Source organism: Scyliorhinus torazame, chromosome 12, assembly GCF_047496885.1.
Source record: "Scyliorhinus torazame isolate Kashiwa2021f chromosome 12, sScyTor2.1, whole genome shotgun sequence".
Taxonomy (NCBI): domain Eukaryota; kingdom Metazoa; phylum Chordata; class Chondrichthyes; order Carcharhiniformes; family Scyliorhinidae; genus Scyliorhinus; species Scyliorhinus torazame.
In genome coordinates, this window is record NC_092718.1 from 215,588,632 (window position 1) to 215,603,521 (window position 14,890).

The 14,890-nt window shown below is 46.5% G+C and overlaps 1 protein-coding gene and 1 long non-coding RNA gene across 3 annotated transcripts in view; one reads left to right on the forward strand and one right to left on the reverse strand.

Annotated features, from left to right (window-relative positions):
• brip1 (BRCA1 interacting helicase 1) overlaps nt 1–14,890 on the forward strand; it is a 329,036-nt gene that overhangs the window by 164,497 nt on the left and 149,649 nt on the right. The window lies entirely within an intron of this gene.
• The window catches only part of LOC140386978 (uncharacterized), a 129,545-nt gene that overhangs the window by 57,514 nt on the left and 57,141 nt on the right, over nt 1–14,890 (reverse strand). The window lies entirely within an intron of this gene.

Consider the following 14,890-nt stretch of genomic DNA (forward strand, 5'->3'; position numbering starts at 1 on the left):
TACTGTTCATGGGCCTGCAAGCTAGTCTCTTGCTATACCTAATTTCCACCCAAACTCATTATATTTCATAATCTTCAGAGGCCAGATCCATGACCCATCCTTTACTAACAGGGTTACTCCACCACTTTTTCCATTCTGTATGTCTTTCTGAAATGAAATGAAAATCGCTTATTGTCACAAGTAGGCTTCGAATGAAGGTACTGTGAAAATCCCCTAGTCGCCACATTCCGGTGCCTGTTCGGGGAGGCTGGTACCGTAATTGAACCGTGCTGCTGGCCTGCCTTGGTCAGCTTTAAAAGCCAGCTCTTTAGCCCTGTGCTAAATCAGCCCCTTATAATACTTTATATATAATACTAATAATCTTTATTGTCACAAATAGGCTTACATTAACACTGCAATGAAGTTACTGTGGAAAAACTCCTAGTCGCCACATTCCAGCGCCTGTTCGGGTACACAGAGGGAGAATTCAGAATGTCCAAATTACCTAACAGCACGTCTTTCGGAACTTGTGGGGGGAAACCTGAGCACCCGGAGGAAACCCACGCAGACACTGGGAGAACGTTCAGATTCCATACAGACAGTGACCCAAGCCAGGAATCGAACCTGAGACCCTGGCACTGTGAAATAACAGTGCTAACCACTGTGCTACCATGCCAAATATTGTGTACCCTGGAATATTTATTTCTCTCCCTTGACCACCTTGCAACCATGTTTCTGTATTGGCGACTAAATCTAAATAATTTACTTCTAGTTGTGCCATTAGTTCATCTATCTTATTGCAGAAACTTTGTGTATTCGTAAAGAACCTTTAATTTCATTTTTTAAAACTCCCATTCCCTGCAATGACCATTTTGCTGATGTACATTTTTTGTTAAACTCTCTGTCCCTTCCTGTCCTACTTTGCTTGTCTTTACCCACATCATTATACTATTCTGGTATCTCAACCTTTCTCATGGATTTCGACGTCTCCTTTCGCTGTTAGTTTAAAGCCCTATCCACAACTCTAGTTAAACGATTGAAGGGCATCGTGCAGGTATATGTCAAAGAAAAGACGAGGCAAATCAGAAAATAATGGTTCAAAAAATCTGGAGAATGGGAAGACTGAGGGGTTTCCACATATATAAAGTCCTAGGAGCAGGTGAGCTAGAATATGAGATGATGTGTAACCTTGGTTTCAAAATATGCAAACATAAGAACAAGGACCAGGCGTAGGACATTCCACCTCTCGAGCCTGCTCCAACATCTAATAAGATCATGGCTGATCTGATGGGTATCACCCCCTTGCTTACCAAGAATCTATCCACCTCCCCCACCCCCGCACCTTAAAAATATTCAAATACTCTACTTCCACCGCTTTTTCAGGAACAGAGTTCCAAAGGTCGCTATCCTCCCAGTGAAGAAAATCTTAGTCTAAATGGACGACCCCTTACTTTTAAACAATGGCCCCGAGTTCTAGATTCTCACACAAGTGGAAACATCGGGTGCGATTCTCTGGCCACGTTGCACTAGAGCGAGAGCACAGCGCAGCGGAGAATCCTGGGTGAACCCTCTCGCGGGCTTCCTGGCAGCCTGCGTGCTTTGCGGGATTCACCCGTCCCATGAGGCGTTGGAATTGGAAGTCTGCCCAAAAGGGCCGGGACCAAACAGCACTCCTGGAAGTATACTACCTGGTGCTACCAAGGTGCCCAGGTGGCACTGCCAGAGTGCCAGTGCAAGGGTGCCAGGGTGGCACTGCCAAGGGTCAGGATCCGGGAGGGGGAAATGTCCATGATAGGTGGGGGGGGGGGGGGGGGGGGGGGGGTTGAAGGGTGGGAGTGTGCAGAGCACGTAGATAAGGGCTTCCGGGAGGGAGGGGGGGGGATAATGGGTGGGAGTCCTGGAAGGGAGTGGGTGCTATAAGGGAGCTTGGAAGGACCTGAAGAGGAGCGTCCCTGAGACCCCATGGCGGGATGTCCTCATTTGGGGGGTGTTGGGTAGTGCCCATATGTGTGGGGGTTGACATTGCCCATGGGTGAGGGGTTTGGAGAACCCACAAGTTCACTGAGAGATCGGGGCACCCTTTCAAAATGGTGGCCCGATCTCTTGTTTAGATCCCCAGTGCTAAAACAAATTCTAAGTGTGGGCTTAATGTGTCCCCTGAGCCTCCAACATCTACTTTCAAAAAAGTGACTACGTGTCATTGAATAGCGGTAGGGAACTCGCTGGCAGAACTGCCGCGAATCTTCCTGAAAAACCCGCCACAAATTAACTCAGAAATTTTTGGAAAGAATCGTACCCATTCTCTTCACATCCACCCTATTAGGATTCCCCAGGATCTTAAAGGTTTCAAACCTCTTGCTCTTCTAAACTCCAGCGAGCCCAAGGCTAGCCTCATAAGCCAATTTGCCCATCCCAGGTATTATTCTGGTAAACAGTGGAAATGTAGGACAAAATTAGAATATGCAGGAGTTTAGGAGGAATGAACAACAGAAATTCAGGGATTAAAATAGAGAAAGGAGTTGGAGGGAGGGATGGTGAAGAAAGTAGATGTTGGAGGCTAGTAGTCAGAGAGGAGCAGACAAAGAACTTGTTGTGTATGAAGAATAGCCAACACTGTTATTTGGTTCCTCTTGTCATAGAAATAGATTCACACCTAAATGGGATATATCTTCTATTTATAAGCAGTGCTGATAGCAGAAAAAATAATAAACTTTTGGTGCCAAGCACACTTCGTGACATAATAATAGCATTTTTCACTGTCGCTTTGTTGTGCCGTGTGAAACATTTCATGTTTTATTACTGAGATTTACGTTAATGATTTTCATTATTTAGGTAGCCTGTAAAAAATTGATGCTATGTTGGTCCTGAGGAGACATTCTGCAGACTGCAGTGTTGATCTATGGCAGAGAGTGCAGTTCTATTCCTTTTATTCCAAATATTTCAGTGTCCCTTAAGAAAAGTCACACCAATCAACTTGCATCTGTAAAACTGACATGTGTACCCTTTTCCGGAAAATCTGATGCATTATTTGAGTTATTTATACCTGTTTGTTTTACTAATGTCATTGCTAGATTTCCAGTTAAGTTACAGCCAAGAGTAGATTTAATTGATACGTGTTGGGAGTGCTGTTAATTTTGCTATCTGAGCACTTTTTGTGACAATATCTCTCTGCGTGTCAAATTGTAAATTATAGTGTGATCTAAAACACTATGAATCTCAATGCAACAACAACTTGGATTTATTAAACATTTTTAACCTAATAAAATGACCCGAGACACTTCGCAGGAGCATTATAAAATAAAGTATGACGCCATGCCACATAAGGAGGTAGTTTTAAGGTGTGTTTTAGAGGTGGAAAGGCACGGGGAGGGAATTCCAGAATTTGGACCGAGGAGACAGAAGGACATTTAAGGAACCTAAAGAACATGAGCGAACCAGATGGGCTTTTACAACAATCAATTATAGTTTCACAGTCACCATTTCTGAGACCAACTTTTCCATTCCAAATTTAATAATTGAATTTGCGCTCCACAAGTTGGCATGCAGAATCTGGACCCATGGCCCCAGAGTATTAGCCCGAGCCTTTTGATTGCGAGTCCAGTTACATTACCACTGCACCAGCACCTCCCATGGTGGTGCAATTAAAATTGGGGATGCACAAGAGGCCAGACTTAGAGGAGTCAAGATATCCCAGGGGGTTGTGGGTCTGGAGGTAATTTCAGAGATCGGGAGGGCCAAGGCGATGAAAGGATTGAAAACTTGTACAAGAATTTTAGAATCAAGATGTTACTTTACTAGGAACCAACACAGGTCAGTGAGCATAGCAGTGATAGAAGAATGGGACTTACTACGAGTTAAGATATGGAAGCAGAGTTTTAGATGACTTTGAGTTTGCGGTGGATAGAAAATGGGAGACGTGGCGAAGGTGCGGTGAAGTAGTTGAGTGAATGGGTAACAAAGGCACAAATTAAAATACCTTTGGATGGTGTTGCGGTGGGGTACAACATAGATGAGAAATAGGAAGGGGTGAAGGAAGCGATTATTGGGGGCATCAGAGGTAACCGTCCAAGAGCTTGAAGAGAAGCCATTGCAAGTGATTCTCTGCTAGGATTCTACAGATAGGAATGAAACCAGATGAGAGCATTCCCGCCCAGCTGAACAAAAGTGGAGAGGTGTTGGAGAAGGATGGTGAGGTCAAGCATGTCAAAGGCTGCAAACGGGTTAAGAAGTATGAAGAGTAAAGATTTACCTTTGTCGAAGTCATGTAGGATGTTGTTTGTGATTTTGCTAAGAACTGTTCTAGTACTGTTGGGGAGGGGGTGAAAATCTGATTGGAGGGATTGAAGCATGGTGTTTCGAGAAAGATGGAAATGAATTTCTTTTTTTTTTAAATAATATTTTATTGAAAATTTTTGGTCAACCAACACAGTACATTGTGCATCCTTTACACAACATTATAACAATACAGATAATAATGACCTTTTTTATTTAAACAAGAACAAAAGAAAACAACAACAAATAAATAAATATTAAATAACAAAAATAAAAACTAGCCCTAATTGGCAACTGCCTTGTCTCAGGCCACCCCCCCCACCCCCCCCCCAAGTCCTGGGCTGCTGCTGCTGCCTTCTTTTTTCCCCCATCTATCTTTCCGCAAGATATTCGACGAACGGTTGCCACCGCCTGGTAAACCCTTGAGCCGACCCCCTTAGGACGAACTTAATCCGCTCTAACTTTATGAACCCCGCCATATCATTTATCCAGGTCTCCACCCCCGGGGGCTTGGCTTCTTTCCACATTAGCAATATCCTGCGCCGGGCTACTAGGGACGCAAAGGCCAAAACATCGGCCTCTCTCGCCTCCTGCACTCCCGGCTCTTGTGCAACCCTAAATATAGCCAACCCCCAGCTTGGTTCGACCCGGACTCCTACTACTTTCGAAAGCACCTTTGTCACCCCCATCCAAAACCCCTGTAGTGCCGGGCATGACCAAAACATATGGGTATGATTCGCTGGGCTTCTCGAGCACCTCGCACACCTATCCTCCACCCCGAAAAATTTACTGAGCCGTGTTCCAGTCATATGTGCCCTGTGTAATACCTTAAACTGAATCAGGCTTAGCCTGGCGCACGAGGACGACGAGTTTACCCTGTTTAGGGCATCTGCCCACAGCCCCTCCTCGATCTCCTCCCCTAGCTCTTCTTCCCATTTCCCTTTTAGTTCGTCCACCATAGTCTCCCCTTCATCCCTCATTTCCCTATATATATCCGACACCTTACCGTCCCCCACCCATTTCTTCGAGATGACTCTGTCCTGCACCTCTTGTGTCGGGAGCTGCGGGAATTCCCTCACCTGTTGCCTCGCAAAAGCCCTCAATTGCATGTACCTGAATGCATTCCCTTGGGGCAACCCATATTTCTCAGTCAGCGCTCCCAGACTCGCGAACTTCCCATCCACAAATAGATCTTTCAATTGCGTTATACCTGCTCTTTGCCACATTCCATATCCCCCATCCATTCCCCCCGGGGCAAACCTATGGTTGTTTCTTATCGGGGACCCCCCCAATGCTCCGGTCTTTCCCCTATGTCGTCTCCACTGTCCCCAAATCTTCAGTGTAGCTACCACCACCGGACTCGTGGTATAGTTGCTTGGTGAGAACGGCAATGGGGCTGTCACCATAGCCTGCAGGCTGGTCCCCCTACAGGACGCCCTCTCTAATCTCTTCCACGCCGCTCCTTCCTCCTCTCCCATCCACTTACTCACCATTGAAATATTAGCGGCCCAATAATACTCACTTAGGCTCGGTAGTGCCAGCCCCCCCCTATCCCTACTACGCTGTAAGAATCCCTTCCTCACTCTCGGAGTCTTCCCGGCCCAAACAAAACCCATGATACTCTTTTCTATCCTTTTGAAAAAAGCCTTCGTGATCACCACCGGGAGGCACTGAAACACAAAGAGGAATCTCGGGAGGACCACCATCTTAACCGCCTGCACCCTCCCTGCCATTGACAATGCTACCATATCCCATCTCTTGAAATCTTCCTCCATCTGTTCCACCAACCGCGTCAAATTTAGCCTGTGCAATGTGCCCCAATTCTTAGCTATCTGGATCCCCAGGTAACAAAAGTCTCTTGTTACCTTCCTCAACGGTAGGTCTTCTATTTCTCTACTCTGCTCCCCTGGATGCACCACAAACAGCTCACTCTTCCCCATGTTCAATTTATACCCTGAAAAATCCCCAAACTCCCCAAGTATCCGCATTATTTCTGGCATCCCCTCCGCTGGATCCGCCACATATAGTAGCAGATCATCCGCATATAAAGATACCCGGTGTTCTTCTCCTCCCCTAAGTATTCCCCTCCATCTCTTGGAACCTCTCAGCGCTATCGCCAGGGGCTCAATCGCCAGTGCAAACAGTAATGGGGACAGAGGACATCCCTGCCTTGTCCCTCTATGGAGCCGAAAATATGCCGATCCCCGTCCATTCGTGACCACACTCGCCACTGGGGCCCTATACAACAGCTGCACCCATCTAACATACCCCTCTCCAAACCCAAATCTCCTCAACACCTCCCACAGATAATCCCATTCCACTCTATCAAATGCTTTCTCGGCATCCATCGCCACTACTATCTCCGTTTCACCCTCTGGTGGGGCCATCATCATTACCCCTAACAGCCTCCGTATATTCGTGTTCAGCTGTCTCCCCTTCACAAACCCAGTTTGGTCCTCATGAACCACCCCCGGGACACATTCCTCTATTCTCATTGCCATTACCTTGGCCAGGACCTTGGCATCCACATTGAGGAGGGAAATTGGTCTGTAGGACCCGCATTGTAGCGGATCCTTTTCCTTCTTTAAGAGAAGCGATATCGTTGCTTCTGACATAGTCGGGGGCAGTTGTCCCCTTTCCTTTGCCTCGTTAAAGGTCCTCGTCAGTAGCGGGGCGAGCAAGTCCAAATATTTTCTGTAAAATTCAACTGGGAATCCGTCCGGTCCCGGGGCCTTTCCCGTCTGCATGTTCCTAATTCCTTTCACCACTTCTTCTACCGTGATCTGTGCTCCCAGTCCCACCCTTTCCTGCTCTTCCACCTTGGGAATTTCCAGCCGATCCAAAAAATCCATCATTCTCTCCCTCCCATCCGGGGGTTGAGCTTCATACAATTTTTTATAAAATGTCTTGAACACTTCGTTCACTCTCTCCGCTCCCCGCTCCGTCTCTCCTTCCTCGTCCCTCACCCCCCCTATTTCCCTCGCTGCTCCCCTTTTCCTCAATTGGTGTGCCAGCAATCTGCTCGCCTTCTCCCCATATTCATACTGTACACCCTGCGCCTTCCTCCATTGTGCCTCTGCAGTGCCTGTAGTCAGCAAGTCAAATTCCACATGCAGCCTTTGCCTTTCCCTGTACAGTCCCTCCTCCGGTGCTTCCGCATATTGTCTATCCACCCTCAAAAGTTCTTGCAGCAACCGCTCCCGTTCCTTACTCTCCTGCTTCCCTTTGTGTCCTTATTGATATCAGCTCCCCCCTAACCACCCCCTTCAACGCCTCCCAGACCACTCCCACCTGAACCTCCCCATTGTCATTGAGTTCCAAGTACTTTTCAATGCATCCCCTCACCCTTAGGCACACCCCCTCATCCGCCATTAGTCCCATGTCCATTCTCCAGGGTGGGCGCCCTCTTGTTTCCTCCCCTATCTCCAAGTCTACCCAGTGTGGGGCATGATCCGAAATGGCTATAGCCGTATATTCCGTTCCCCTCACCCTCGGGATCAATGCCCTACCCAACACAAAAAAGTCTATGCGTGAATAGACTTTATGGACATAGGAGAAAAACGAGAACTCCTTACTCCTAGGTCTACTGAATCTCCACGGGTCCACCCCTCCCACCTGCTCCATAAAATCCTTAAGCACCTTGGCTGCTGCCGGCCTCCTACCAGTCCTGGACTTTGACCTATCCAGCCTTGGTTCCAACACCGTGTTAAAGTCTCCCCCCATTATCAGCTTTCCGGTCTCTAGGTCTGGGATGCGTCCTAGCATTCGCCTCATAAAGTTGGCATCGTCCCAGTTCGGGGCATACACGTTTACCAAAACCACCATCTCTCCCTGTAATTTGCCACTCACCATCACGTATCTGCCCCCGTTATCCACCACTATAGTCTTCGCCTCGAACATTACCCGCTTCCCCACTAATATAGCCACCCCCCTGTTTTTCGCATCCAGCCCCGAATGGAACACCTGCCCCACCCATCCTTTGCGCAACCTAACCTGGTCTATCAGTTTCAGGTGCGTTTCCTGTAGCATAACCACATCTGCTTTAAGTTTCTTAAGGTGTGCGAGTACTCGTGCCCTCTTTATCGGCCCGTTAAGCCCCCTCACGTTCCACGTGATCAGCCGAGTTGGGGGGCTTCCCACCCCCCCCCCCTTGCCGGTTAGCCATCATCTTTTTCCAGCTTCTCACCCAGTTCCCACGCAGCTGTATCTCTCCCAGACGGTGCCCCCCCCGCCCATCCTTTCCCGTACCCACTCCCCCCTTTCCCCAGCAGCAGCAACCCAGTAATTCCCCCCTCCCCCCCCCCCCCCTGCTAGACCCCCCGCTAGCGTAATTACTCCCCCCATGTTGCTCCCAGAAGTCAGCAAACTCTGGCTGACCTCGGCTTCCCCCCGTGATCACGGCTCGCACCGTGCGACGCCCCCTCCTTCCTGCTTCTCTATTCCCGCCATAATTATCATAGCGCGGGAACCAAGCCCGCGCGCCTCTCCCTCGGCCCCGCCTCCCATGGCCAACGCCCCATCTCCTCTCCCTCCCCACCTCCCCCCATCACCACCTGTGGGAGAAAGAAAAGTTACCATACCGCAGGATTAAAACATAAAACCCCTCTTCGCCACCCCCCATTCGCCCCACCACTTTGTCCAAACGTTCATTTTCATAATCCAATCATTCCAATTTTTCTTCTACAATAAAAGTCCACGCTTCATCCGCCGTTTCAAAGTAGTGGTGCCTCCCTTGATATGTGACCCACAGTCTTGCCGGTTGCAGCATTCCAAATTTTATCTTCTTTTTGTGAAGTACCGCTTTGGCCCGATTAAAGCTCGCCCTCCTTCTCGCCACCTCCGCACTCCAATCTTGATAAACGCGGATCACCGCGTTCTCCCATTTACTACACCGAGTTTTCTTCGCCCATCTAAGGACCATTTCTCTATCCTTAAAACGGAGGAATCTCACCACTATGGCTCTGGGAGTTTCTCCTGCTCTCGATCCTCGCACCATAACTCGGTATGCTCCCTCCACCTCCAACGGACCCGTCGGGGCCTCCGCTCCCATTAACGAGTGCAGCATCGTGCTCACATATGCCCCGACGTCCGCCCCCTCCACACCTTCAGGAAGGCCAAGAATCCTCAAGTTGTTCCTCCTTGCGTTGTTTTCCAGTGCCTCCAACCTCTCCACAGATCGTTTCTGGTGTGCCTCCTGTATCTCCGACTTCACCACCAGGCCCTGTATATCGTTCTCATTCTCTGCTGCTTTCGCCTTCACGACCCGAAGCTCCTGCTCCTGGGTCTTTTGTTCCTCTTTCAGCCCTTCAATCGCCTGTAATATCGGGGCCAACAACTCTTTCTTCATTTCCTTTTTTATCTCCTCCACGCAGCGTTTCAAGAACTCTTGTTGTTCAGGGCCCCATATGAAACTGCCACCTTCCGACGCCATCTTGGTTTCTGCTTGCCTTCCTTGCCGTTGTTCCAAAGGATCCGCTGCAATCCGGCCACTTTCCTCTCCTTTTTCCATCCGTGTCCAGGGGGAACACCCTTCTGGTTTACCGCACGGTGTTTTTAGCCGTTAAAATTGCCGTTGGGGCTCCTATCAAGAGCCCAAAAGTCCGTTCCACCGGGAGCTGCCGAAACGTGCGACTCAGCTGGTCATCGCCGCACCCGGAAGTCTCGGAAATGAATTTCTGAGGTGACAATTGTTATGGCCCTTTAAGAAATGTGTGTTTATCAAATAGCTTCAGTGATGTCATTGTGTGGGTGGAGCTGGGCTGTGGCTCTGGTTTTTACTTTCGTTTTGAGCTGGGCTGTGGCGCTGAGTTTTACTTTCGTTTTAGACTTTTGAAAGCTGGATAAAGACAGAGAAGTCTTGGGTATTTGTCTCTCTGCTTGTTAAAAAGTGTCCAGATCACTTGATAATTTAAAAGTGATAACTGCTTTCTGTAAAGAATTCATACCTACTGTTTTGGTAAAAAGGGTTTGTCTGGTATTGGATGTTAGCAAGTTGAAACAGCAGAAAGGAAAGTTATTAAGGGTGACGTAAATATAGAGTACTAAAGACTGTGTGTGGAATTTATGTTTGTAGTTGATAAAAAATGCTTACTGTGTGTGTTTATCAAGTGTTAACTGAATTCGTAGAATAAACCTTGTTTTGTTTAAAAGTGCTTAAGACCTCTGTTAAAATAACACCTGAAAAGTAGGCCCTTGTGCTCCTCATAACCAAAGTTAATAAACAGTTGTAGGTCAGGTGAACTCCATGATACACTTTGGAGTTTACTAAACCCTGGCCCATAACACAATACATTCAAGGACTTTGGAGAGGTAAAGGTGATTGGAGATGGAATGGTAGTTTGCAAGGATGGAGAGTGGGGGGTCAAGGGTTGTTTCTGAGGAGCGGGGAGATGAGCAGTAGAGTGAGAGGTGAGAAAGGCAACACCTGAAGAGAGAAAACCGTTTGAAATATTGCCTAACATGGAGCCAGGAAGGAAAATTGGACAATCAGCAGTTTAGTGAGTATAGGATCAAGAGAACTGGGAGTGGGTCCCATGGATAAGATGATTTTAGTGAGGGCAGGAGGAGAGACCGAAGAAAAGCTGGAGAAAGATGTGAGTTCAGGACTAGGGCAGGAGGAGCATTAAAAGATGTTTGGCGAGGTCAGGCTAGTGGAAGGGAGGGATGTGGTAGCGGCTGTTGATTGGTTTGTCTCAATCTTGGTGACAAAGAAACCAATGAGCTCCTTGCACGTTGTTGAAGGTGAGAATGGGGGGCGTAGGAGAGGGATTTAAGAAGGTGATTTTATTGGAGACTAGGACAAAGGTACAGGTGAGGGCAATTCAGTAAATCATTGGCTGCAGAAATGTTGTGAAAAACTAAATAGTTGGGATTTTGAACTTGATGGTTTTTTGCCATTGACAGATACAGACAAAGATAGGGTTAGGGCACGGAAATGGGATGTGGGTGGTGAATGATACAAGAAAGTGATCAAAGATTGCCTTATCTGTAACTGATATGATGGGATTAAAGAGCCTGTGAGATAGTAAGATCAAAGCCACATCTTGTCCAACGCTTGGCCGGAATATGGGTTGGGAGTTTACATGAAGGAAAAGATGTAGGCATGCTAAGCAGACAGTTAACTTGGAGGATGGAGAACATGGTGAGTTGAGATGGAGAATATAAAACGCTGGTGAAAATATTTCTAATTATAAGAAATTGATGCATATGTAAGATTGACAAAAGGTTACAATAGCTGAATCAGAGTTTAACATCGAGGTGTACATTTGGGCTTTATCGTGTTTAATTTTATCAATATTTGGGGAGAATACCTTCCGGTTATTGGTTGACACTCAAAAATGTTGTTTAAGAAGCAACTTCTATTGCTCATTAAATTGAAATAATATCTGGATTTCATGCAGTAATAATATCATAACAAATTATTTAGAAACATGGCTCCCTGATCATCAGATAAGGGCCCTACAAATTCATAGAATTTCATAGAATTTACAGAGCAGAAGGAGGCCGTTCGGCCCATCGAGCCTGCACTGGCCCTTGGAAAGAGCACCCTACTTAAGCCCACGTCTCCACCCTATCCCAGTAACCCCACCTAACCTTTTTGGTCACTAAGGGCAATTTATCATGGCCAATCCACCTAACCTGCACATCTTTGGACTGTGGGAGGAAGCCAGAGCACCCGGAGGAAACCCGCACACACACAGAGAGAATGTACAGACTCCGCTCAGACAGTGACCCAAGCCGGGAATTGAACCTGGGACCCTGGAGCTGTGAAGCAACTGTGCTAACCACTGTGCTGCCCGTGCTTGTAGAAATATCTCCAAGGCACTCGCTCTGCTCGTTGTAATGCATAGACATTAGTTGATAACATGAATAGACTTGGATGTGATGTATTCATGCTAAAATAGCTTCTCGCATCTGTTGTCCAAGTTTACATGAATACAGCCTGCACATGTACCTGGCAGCTGTGGAATGTTTCCCCAAAAGAGACGGTGCTTTCAGTAGAAAAAAAATCCGAGAAATAAATAACACAGACAGGTGCTTCAGTTTGTGAATGAACCAGGACACTGAAGCTTGGTTTTAAATTATTCTGATTTTGTTCAACCTCTGAATGACATTGTGCATTTGATATGTAAATTTAAGCTTTTGTTAATCACTCAATGGTGTAGTTTCAGTTGTTGGGGAAGGCTTGTGAGTTTAGAAACTAATTGCATTTTAAAGGACTGAGCATCAAGGACACTTTTGAAGAGAAGATTGGATTGTTTAAAAGCATTGACAGATATGAGAGCGTTGGACAAGATGTGGCTTTGATGATCAGATGTCTGTAGCAAATCAGATATGGCGGAACCTGTCCAGGTCAAAGAAAGAATACCCAGTAGATTTGAGGCTAGTCACATGTTTTGTAATTCCCTGCTTTTACATTGCCTGTATCATGTAAGGTGACTGAGGGGACAACTGAATCATCTCCTATTAGAGACTGTCAAAAGCGACTGAAAATAGTTGGTATATTTTTTTCTTGTTTTGAAGCAGTTTATTTATTACACTACTAGTTTTGTGCTGACTTCTTTCACACAAGACTTTGTTTAATAGGCAAGATGATCTGCTTATGGGCTACACTATGGGGCCATGTCATAGATTTTTAAAATCTGGAACAGGAACTGAACCTGCCTTTAACTGGCCTTATCGGTGGTGCGACCAACCAACCCATCTGCATGAAGCATTTGAATATTACAATCAGGCCGCATGCCTTCATTTTGACAATCATTCTGTTTTCAATAACAGTGGCTATGTTTCCTGGATCTCCACAAACTCAGCAGCGTAAAAAAGACGTTACTGTGCATGAGGAGCAGGAGTGTTTCATGCAGGCCCAACAAGCTATCCAGTCACCCCAACCACCACCCTCCATCCCCACAATTGTCTACTCCTGCCGAGTGATTGGGACCCTCTGGACAACCACAGGATCCTCCCTCTGTGATTAGGAACTTGATTCCCCCCTCGTCCCCTCCCCCCAACCCCCCCAAAATGATCTTACTCATTTCCTCAATACACCTAAACTGCTCTTGTAACCTTTGGCGCTGTGAAGCTGGCTTCCTACCTGAAAGACTTGCAGCTGGCAATTGGGCTGCGTATGGGCAGGAACTCCACAGAAAAATATTTAAAGCAGCCCTGCTTTAAAATTCTGCAGGACATTTGGGAAAGCCGTTCTTCTGGCTCACAATACTCTCCAATCCCCCACCCCCATCTCTGTCCGAAACTCACCTCCAGTCTAAATTCCAGGCCCGTAAATCAGTTGTGAGTACTAGGCCACAGTCTTTAGTGTGAGCTTGCATTTTAACAGGCTCAAATGGAGTCCAGATTGGTGGACTGGCAGACAGTTTATTTAATTCCAAGCAACTGTCTATAGTTAATCAGGCTACTAGCCAATTCGCAACATACCATTACAAGTTAAACTGATCACCAACCTTGAATTAGAGTCTTAAACTAAATGTCAGTTACTACTTGTTTCTAAATTGGCGTGTTTTTTTTTAAAAGGCATCCTTTATCATTATGTGGTGACATACTGAGCAAAGCAGGTATGATTGCCAACTGTTCCTTAACCTTTCAACTGAGGTGAAGGGCTCTTGGGTCATTCAAAAAGACTTGTAGTCCTCAAGATATGCAAAAATAATTTGATTTATTAAAAAAAAGCTTAGTTATATATATATATATATATATATATATATGTTAAGTCCCAGACTAGGATAAGCTCGGTCTTGACTATAAATCGCCAAGCAGGAATGTTCCCTTCCAGTCGCGGAACACTTCAGCAGTCCAGGGCATTCAGCCTCTGATCTTCGGGTAAGCGTTCTCCAAGGCAGCCTTCAGTACGCGCGACAATGCAGAATCGCCGAGCAGAAACTTATAGCCAAGTTCCACACACATGAGTGTGGCCTCAACCGGGACCTTGGATTCATGTTGCATTACATTCACCCCCACCATCTGGCCTGGGTTTGCGAAATCCTACCAACTGTCCTGGCTTGAGACAATTCACACCTCTTTAACCTGGGATTACCCCTCTCTCTGGATCTGTAAAGACTTAATTACCTGCAAAGGCTTGCATTCAAAGTATCGCCTTGCATCTTTGACTTTGTTTATATAAATATATATGTTTCTAGAACCTACTTCTTCATTCACCTGAGGAAGGAGCAGTGCTCCGAACGCAATGATTCGAAACAAACCTGTTGGACTTTAACCTGGTGTTGTAAGACTTCTTATTGAATATAAAAATCTGAGAATTGCTGCAGGTGAACAATGACTATGATGCATTTTCATTGCTTCATCGTTGGTAACTGTGCCTTCAGAGCCGATTCTAAACTCTAAAATTTGCAACCCTAGTCCCTTCTCTTCTCTACCTCTATTTCCTCCTTTATTATGCTCCTTAAAATTTAAGTCTTTTTGGTCAAGTTTTTGGTCAGCTGGCCTAATATTTCCTTACGTGGCTTGGTGTCAAATTGTTTTGGTAACACTCCTGTGGAAAATCTTGACATGGTTTGCTACTTTAAAGGTTCATAGGATCATAGAATCGCTACAGTGCAGAAGGAGGCCATTCGGCCCATCGAGTCTGCACCGACCCTTCGGACCACCTTACCTCGGCCCAATCCCC